At 38.5% G+C, this 8,586-nt stretch overlaps 1 long non-coding RNA gene across 1 annotated transcript; it reads right to left on the bottom strand.

Annotated features, from left to right (window-relative positions):
• Window positions 1-1,176: 1,176 nt before the first annotated feature.
• LOC145069092 (uncharacterized) lies at window positions 1,177-2,547 on the bottom strand. The gene is made up of 3 exons (XR_013689271.1): window positions 2,417-2,547; window positions 1,996-2,064; window positions 1,177-1,384 (listed from the first exon to the last, which is right to left on the bottom strand). It is a non-coding gene; the product is annotated as an uncharacterized LOC145069092 (long non-coding RNA).
• Window positions 2,548-8,586: the final 6,039 nt, after the last annotated feature.

The following is an 8,586-nucleotide window of genomic DNA, read 5'->3' as shown; positions in this document are numbered from 1 at the left end:
TTTCTCAATTTTGGAAAGTTCGGTTGGCACTAGGTATGGAAACAACTTCATCTTTTCCGTAAATGCAGCAGCATAGTCATCGATGCTCATTCTCCCCTTCTTCAAATTTTGGAACTCATTGTTCAGATCAATCAGGTCTATCTCTGAACAGTACTGCGCCTTCAGTTGTTCCAATAACTCATCCCATGACATTTTCAGAGCTTCTCCCCGTGGCATTGTATCTGCCAATAGCTTCCACCAGCTCAAGACTCCAGTTTTCAATTGTCTCACATCGAAGACAGTCTTCTGCTTCTCGCTGCAGTCGCAGCTCTCAAACACCATCTCCATCTCGGAGATCCAGTCCATAATCTCAACAGGCTTTGGGCTTCCTGAGAGACTTGGTGGTTTCACACCCAAGAAATTTTTGTACATCCACCCATCCTTGTTGTTTCTCCCTTCTGGGCCATCCTTTTGCTCACCTTGAGTCCCTACTTGACTCACTTGGCGGCTATAGTTCCCTTCCTCAGATGGCTCGGGAACTGGCTCCGTCGGTTCAACATGTATGGTAGGTTCGTCCCTATTTTCGTGGAGCATCCGTCTCATTTCTTCCCTTTGTTCAGCTAGCATAGCCTGAATCATGGCTTGAACTCCAGCCATGGTGACTGGCTCAGGTGCAACTTCTTCAACAACAGGTATTTGCTGAACCACTGGGGGTTGGTTCCTACCTCCATTTGCGTTCACGTTTCCGCTACGGGTCCTTGCCATCTTGATCTATACACCGAATAAGGTGAATTTAGATCTTTATTTAGGATAGACGTTTTAAATCGTCCTTATCACTCCGAAACGTTAAATGCTAGTTCTAATATCGTAGTCGTAGGTTTAGAATCCTAAACACATACGGTTTCCAGATCCGGTCGGCAACAGACCATAGATCCGAACAATTAACAGCATATTATGCACAAAGCATTTAGCATATAAAAGCATTTTAGGCACAATTCCTAAAATAAGCTAGTGCTCACACCTCACAATCATCGCTTAGCATTCTAAGTTTAAGTCTAGAAATCCTACAAATTCCTAGTTCGCTTAAACTAATGCTCTGATACCAACTGTGACATCCCCAAAATCACGGCCAGAAAAGACCGGTTTGTTTATGCTTTGTTTAAAAATCAGAGTTACATTTTAAATGAAAGTGTTGCAGAATTTGTCCCAAAACAAAAATATGATAAAGATTTATCAAAAGCATTTCCATAGAAATGTATTTCATTAAAAGACTCGGGATGTCATGTTCGTACAGATCAAAAGCATAAACAGTACAATATAAGCCTTACTACATTATTTCATATCTACAGGCCTATATCCGTAATCCCTTGTCCAAAACATCACACCTATGCTCATGCGCCACTACCTGTAATACATAAAACTGAGTGGGTCAGGCTTGGGAGCCTGGTGAGCACATAGGGTTTTCAACCCACAATAAATAAGTTTATTAATTTCATCGATCAACAATAACCCGATTACCCGTTCCCGTTATCCTCACATTACGTCCCTAAACACCTATCATAAGGGACCTAGCCTAAGGATCATCATCGGGACGGACACTACTGCTAAGGGGATTCCTCAGCAATAAATGTCCTAAAGGCAACCATGTGGGGGATGGAGTACACCGGTGAACATATCGTTCACAAACACCTACAGGTTGCGAGTCTGCTAGTGTTCCACTGGACTGTCTAGAAGAGTCCGTGGTCGTCATCCATACTCCGCTAGATGACAGAATCAACAACATCAACATCGAGGCCTCTCATCATTTTATCACACATCACCTATTGCATCTACCCATGTTTTACCCCAACATTTTCGTAGATATAAAATACATATATAGTTTAAATCATTGAAAACATGTATAACAACGTTCATCTATCATAGATAGCAAGTATTCAGATAATATGCACACATAGCACGTAATTTATATAAAATACTTCATATCTATGTGTAAGTTGAAAGTAACTATGCACTCACTTGTTAAGGTGATGATTCCAAAATCGGGCAGCGCTTGCTTCTAACGATTCTATTTTCCTTCGACGAAACCTAGCATTATTATCGCTAAATTTTAGTCTAATATTTACCGTGACCAACTATTAGTCTTAGTATTATTATTATTATATAAGCGTTAAACAATATTTTCCAACCACTATGTACAGACAGGGGCCAGACATAAAACACCGGAGGGCAGGACCATTTTGGCATATAGCAATTCTGAAATCCAACAACCCTATGCGGCCCTTTAAACCAAATTCCCCGTACCGCGAGTAGTTAAAAAAAAATATTATAACGACACTTATATAAGTTATAATAATAGCTCAAATATTTATTATAAGTTCATAATAACAATACTAATTTTAAATATAAGCTATATTAAAATAAGGTAAGCATAACTTACTTACAAGGGGGTTTTAGCTAGGAGTCGGGCTCTGCAGGGGCAGAACTTCGTCGTTGAATCTTTCTAAGAAAGATTCGTGCAGCGCTTCAGCGCTCACCTTACTATACTAAGCTACAGAAAGAGAAGTCGAATCACGAGAGACCGAAATGCTCGGGGGATAAGGAGAGAAAGACTCTTGAATCGAGAGAATGGTGCAAGAAATATGAGAGCCCAAGGCTCTTATTTATACTAATTGAATTTTCAAAAACTACCCTTCATAATTACTTAATGACCTTTTAGTTATATAAACAACTAAACACCCCTCTATAATACTATTATAAATGGATTTAATGATATTTGTACTAAACTAATGTCGAAAGAACTCAACATTAGTCTTATAATGACCGCATCGTCGATACCTTTCTAATGATATATACATATGTATATATATGTGTACGTATACATGATTTATACTTTATTTTAATACGTAAATATGCTATTATAATTTGTAACTCGTTCATACGAACTCCGTTTTTGACGTTCTTTATATCCACGCGTAGGTGAAGACGTACTCTACAACTTTCGTTTAGACTCCGTCGGCTAATTTTGACTTTATTTTTAAAGTTATATTTTTAACAAGCCGGGACAAGATTGGTCTGTTTAAAATCTCATAACTTCTTCATACGAAGTCAGATTTGGGCGTTCTTTTTATCGATGTTCTTAGTTTAACATATTCTACGACTTTCGTTTAGATCACTAAGGCTAAATCTCGCTCTATCGTAAATTCACTATTCACGCTTCCCGGTATCGTGCCGGTTCTGTCGTGAAACTTTGACGGGTCATAACTTCTTCGTTATAACTCGGATTTCGGCGTTCCTTATATGCACGGAAACCTTGAGACATATTCTACAACTTTATGTAGAGATATCGGGATTATCTCACACTTTAATTTTGACGCTCATTTTTATTCTTTATTAATTATACATTTATAATTAAATAATAAACACATATAATTCACATAATACTCAAATATTTAATCTTTATTACTTCAAAAAGAGTTACAAGAGTTGACCTAGACTATTACATTGACAAAAATGCTTAGCCCTGAAACCCGGGCGTTAGAAAAACACTATAGGCTACAAACGTCAAAAGGCATATGTTGTGACTAGGGATGAGCATAGGGGGGGTACCCGCCTCATTTGGCGAGAACCGGAACCGGAACCGGAACCGGCGGTTCCTAGAAAGTTAGAACCGGAACCGGAAACGCTCTAGGTAGTTCTCAAATGTTTGGAACCAATCCCGGAACCGGCGGTTCCGGTTCCGGTTCCGGGAGCGGGTAACCCGGTTAGAGTAATTTTGTTAACTTTTGTCGATAAAACCGCAATTTAGTTCGATCCAAATCAAATCAATTCGGACCAAAGACGGACAAAATCGGACTAATATATTCTAAACCGGTCTAAGTAACACACATATTTATATGATATAATGTGTGTGTGTGTCTATATATATATATATATATATATATATATATATATATATATATATATATATATATATATATATATATATATATATATATAACCGGTTCCGGCGGGTACCCAGCGGGTAGCGGTTCCGAGAAAACGAGAACGAGAACCGGAACCGCTTAAGGCGGTTCCATAATTTTAGGAACCGGAACCGGAATCACTTAAGGCGGTTCCAGTTCCAAAACCGGCAGTTCCGAGGCGGTTTCGGTTCCAAAAGCGGGTACCCGGTTCCGATGCTCATCCCTAGTTGTGACATGTTCTGTAGGGGATTGGAAGCTGGATGATGGATCTGTCCCAAAAGTTGTCCTGAGAACACAACACAAAAGAACAGTTAAAGGACGACCGGGTGTTCTCTCGGGACGTCGCTCCGACGATCAAGTTAGTTTTCTTAGAGGGAGAGTTTAGGGTAAATTCTATGAGGAAGAAGATGGATCCTTTCTTTTAGTCGGAATAGATCCTTTATACCTGTTACTAACGGATCGTGGGGACCCTGTCCAGTGGGTGTGAGACGTGGCCTCCTCTTACTGGGAGAAATACGCCCACGCTAACTAACTGCCAGGTGACGTCAGTTCTGGCGTCATCAAGCTCTTTGTCACGACCTGATTGGTCGTGAGTGAATGAGAAGATCACATTGAATATCCTTTCCTTGTGAAGGACAATGAACCGTCATCCAGGTGCTGGATTACTTAGGCCAAGATCGGGCCTCTTCCAAGGTCCTGGCTTGATAACGTCCCGTTTATGCTTTCCGTTAAGTTTAATGTGTCCGTGTACGGTAACGTTAACAAGTCCCTTAGACCAATAGGCTTTTGCGTTAATGACGTAGCGAGCTGCTACTAATAGCTTATGCATTTTACAGGGTGAAATTTCCGTTCTTCAGAGATTTCATCATGAAAACGGTTCGCCCCTCCTTTAGTAGCATTTAAACCTTTTTTCCTCCTAGCGTTCCCTCCCTACTTATTGCCTTTCTCGTTTTGCTTTCTTTCCACAAAGAACCCTTTCGACCTTTTCTTTGCATTCTTCCATGGCTACCGATCGTCTCTCTAGTAAGGATCTTACTATTGAAGAATGGTAGTCTTTTCAGTTTTGATTTGAGTTTGTCCTCGAACATGGGGTTCAGATTCCTCTTCCCGATGCATCACTTTATAGTCCTCCCGAGGGCAAGGTCAGCATTCTGATCGCCTTATTCGCAGCGGGTCTGCGTTTGCCCATTACATACTTCTTCAATATGATTATCCGTGAGTATGGGTTTTCCGTGAGGGAGCTGGTCCCAATTTCTATAAACAAGATAGTGGGTTTTGAAATCCTCTACCGTGCCCTAGGACGTCTGTCAACTGTTACGGCGTTCAAGTGTTTCTTCAATGCTTCCACTCAGTCGGGGACTCAGACCCTTTCTCTTCAACGGGGAGTCCCTACCTTTATCCACGATAAAAATTCCAAGAAGAACTGGAAGGAGAAGTTTCTATGGTGAACAATAACCTTGTGGTGCTAAGCTACCCAAGGACTAAGGCATACATCGACCGTGCTCCAACACTCTTTGGTGCTGACAAAGAACTGGCTGATGTCCTAGAGAAGATCAACATCAATGGTGAGGATTGGCTCGACTGCTTCTTGGGCGCTGGCGGAATGAGCGCCGCTTGGAAGGCTCGTGGGAAGATGCCCGTGTTTTTCGTCAAGAAAGAAGGTATTGTGTTTCTCCTTCTCTTTTCTCTTGCTCTCTCCCCCCCCCCCCCTATATTCAGCATAGCGCGTTGAAATTGGAATTTTGGTTAACCATTGCTATCTTTGTTTTGTTGCCAGGTATGGAGGAGGTTATTTCCGTGGAGAAAGATATTCAAGGTTTATTTGACGGTGATATTAAGTGTCACGACGTCGAACTTGTAGAGACTCTTCCACCCCCTGTTTTTGGTTGAGGAATGGAGGCTACCGTCGGTTCGAAAAGTGCTACTGGCGCCGAAAATTGATGGTTTGTGGATTCAGTAATGAAGGTCCAAAAAGGACAAATAGATGATTGAATGTTTATACCTCTCGATATTAAAGCCTTAACAACTTGAATACCATTTAATTTAACCCGCCAAATAAAACATAAAACTTTGATAGGAACCAAGTTAACCCAAGTGATCTAGGGGCCAATATAAGGGTGGCGTTTTGCATCCAAATAATGTCTTATCAGATCCACCGAGAAGCAACCATAAGGAGCTATTGAGAATTGATATTTTTCTGGAAGTTGTGAAAACCTAAAGGACTTTATGATTGAATATAATTTCACGAGTTCCCTAAGAGCCTTTGGGCTATAGGGAGAGCTTAACCAAGACCAATAGTGAATATTTGTGGAGCACCTATCAATGAATTTTCAAAAATTCAAAGATTCCAAGGCATATATGATAAGGAAAATGATCTTGAAACTTGTATCCAAGTGTCTTCCGGAAGAGACTAGAGTTGCCACAACCTACATCAAAGAAAAAAAAATATCAGAGGGATTAGTAGTTATAAGTCCAAGACCTGTTAAAGACTTAACAATATTATTCCAGAATCCTAGAATAAATTTCTTTGCAAGAAAATCTAGAGGTTTGTTTTTCAGGCTGTGAATGCTTGAGATCGTGTCACACCAAAGTCCTTTTTCTCCCGACTTTAATCTCCACCACCATTTGGAGAGTAGAGCATGGTTTTGAGTTTTTAGGGATCCCATCCCAAATCAACAATTACTTTTAGAAGCTAGAAATTTTGACCAAGCTACCTAATATTTTTGGAAGCTAGAACATTGAGCAGTTCAAGGATGTTATTGCATACATAGACAAAATAGTAAAGGGAATCATAAAGATAGAAAAGTAGATTGTTGAATTAAAAAAATGAGACAAAATGATGGAATAAGAATATCTATGTAGATTGTTGTCAACTTCTTTTAGACTTCAACCTTGTGGAATCTTAGATTCAACGTAGACATAGATATATTGATGCGGGTAAATTTCTGTATCTGGATAAGTACCTAAAATTAAAAAAAAACAGTTATATAGACAATAAATGTTAGTTTGTTTGTTTGTTGTTTGTTTTGCATTGAAAGTAACATCCTTTTTCCATAATCTTAAAGACATTTCATAAAAAATTAATATGTAAATAAATATATGTTTTATATTATTAAGTTACAATTAATAAAATATCTACACATTACAAGATTAAAAAAGCAATGACATATGCATATGGTATGTTATAGTTTCCTCTGTGGCATACTGATAAGGTCAAGTGTCAGTTACTAGTCAAATACTTTAAAAATATACAAATAAAAACTCCATAATAACCCATCCGCCTAATGTGGTACATGATCAGCACCATGAAAAATGCACTTTACACTCAAGACATGTTCTTCATATTGACATCCCCAATAATTTCTAGAATGTAAAAGTATATGGAGATAAGTCTCAAAGATATGAAACTTGGTTGTCATCTTGGCAACACAACGTAGTCATGTCTTGCTACCATATAAGGTGATCGTCCATGTCTACAAGTACAAATTTCCGAGAAACTAATATGTGTTCTAACTGTAATAGGGATAAATGTTCGAACATCCGATCACATGCCAAAACATGTGATACTAATCAGTGCCTCAGGAGCCAATGTACATCTCAACCTCTCCAATAATGTGAGATAGTCCCTATAGTTTCAATATTTGTATTTATAGTCAAATTTACCTCGAACATGGCATTCTAAAAACAAATAATTAACCAACAATACTTATAATATTTATTAAAACAAAGGCATTTTGAGATGGGAAAAATTGTCCTATGTTTTCATCTATGTATCGTAAATATCATGATAATCTATTTCATGTTTGAAATGTGAAGTATTCAAAAATTATAAAAATACTCGAAATTACGATACATGTGTTGTGAAATACGCTTTTCAACTATTTATCTAACTTAACCTGTTTTAACAACATGATAAAGTGACTTATAATCATATCTATCTTTAACAAACCTTAAAAACTATTTCACAGCGAGTAATGTGTTGGGAATCAGATATCACTTGCCAAGAAGCATAAGAACTCCGATACCACTTGTCAATCTCTGATACCAGTTTCTTGAAAATACAACAAACACAAGCTAAGCACTTTTAGACAAATATCAAACAAACTTCGGTGAAACTTTCAGAATAAAACATCTAGAAAACTACAAATGAAAAACTATAAAACCAGAACATGATATTTAGTGTGGTTCAGTCAAGGTGACCTACATCTACATACGAATGAGAGAGAGAGAGAGAGAGAGAGAGAGAGAAAGAAAGAGAAAGCAGGACTTTTATTAAACTTCCAAGAACAATTACAATCACTCACAAAAGTGGCACCTCACATGAGCTCTCAAAACAAAAGAATCTCTCTTTCTTGCAAACTGCTCTAAAGGATGTGTACTAAACCTCACAATGATTTTCTCTCATGAAATTTATGTGCACAAAATATTGATGAAGATGTATGCTTATTTATTGGCAAGCATGAGAAACCCTAATTCTGATGAGCCAGGCATATCTATAATTAGCCTAGGAAGGGGATGTCCTAATTGTCAGCCAATCACAGAATTCCATGCATCAGCTTCTTCCTTCCTAACAGAGCTTCTAGCCACCAAATGGATCTTTCTCTAACAATAGAGCGTGTAGCTGCCAAACATAGCTTTCTCTCAC

The sequence above is a fragment of the Lactuca serriola genome, chromosome 1 (genome assembly GCF_051521515.1).
Source record: "Lactuca serriola cultivar US96UC23 chromosome 1, Lser_US96UC23_V15, whole genome shotgun sequence".
Classification (NCBI taxonomy): Eukaryota; Viridiplantae; Streptophyta; class Magnoliopsida; order Asterales; family Asteraceae; genus Lactuca; species Lactuca serriola.
The sequence above is the reverse complement of the archived record's forward strand: the minus strand, read 5'-3'. Positions and strand labels throughout refer to the sequence as shown.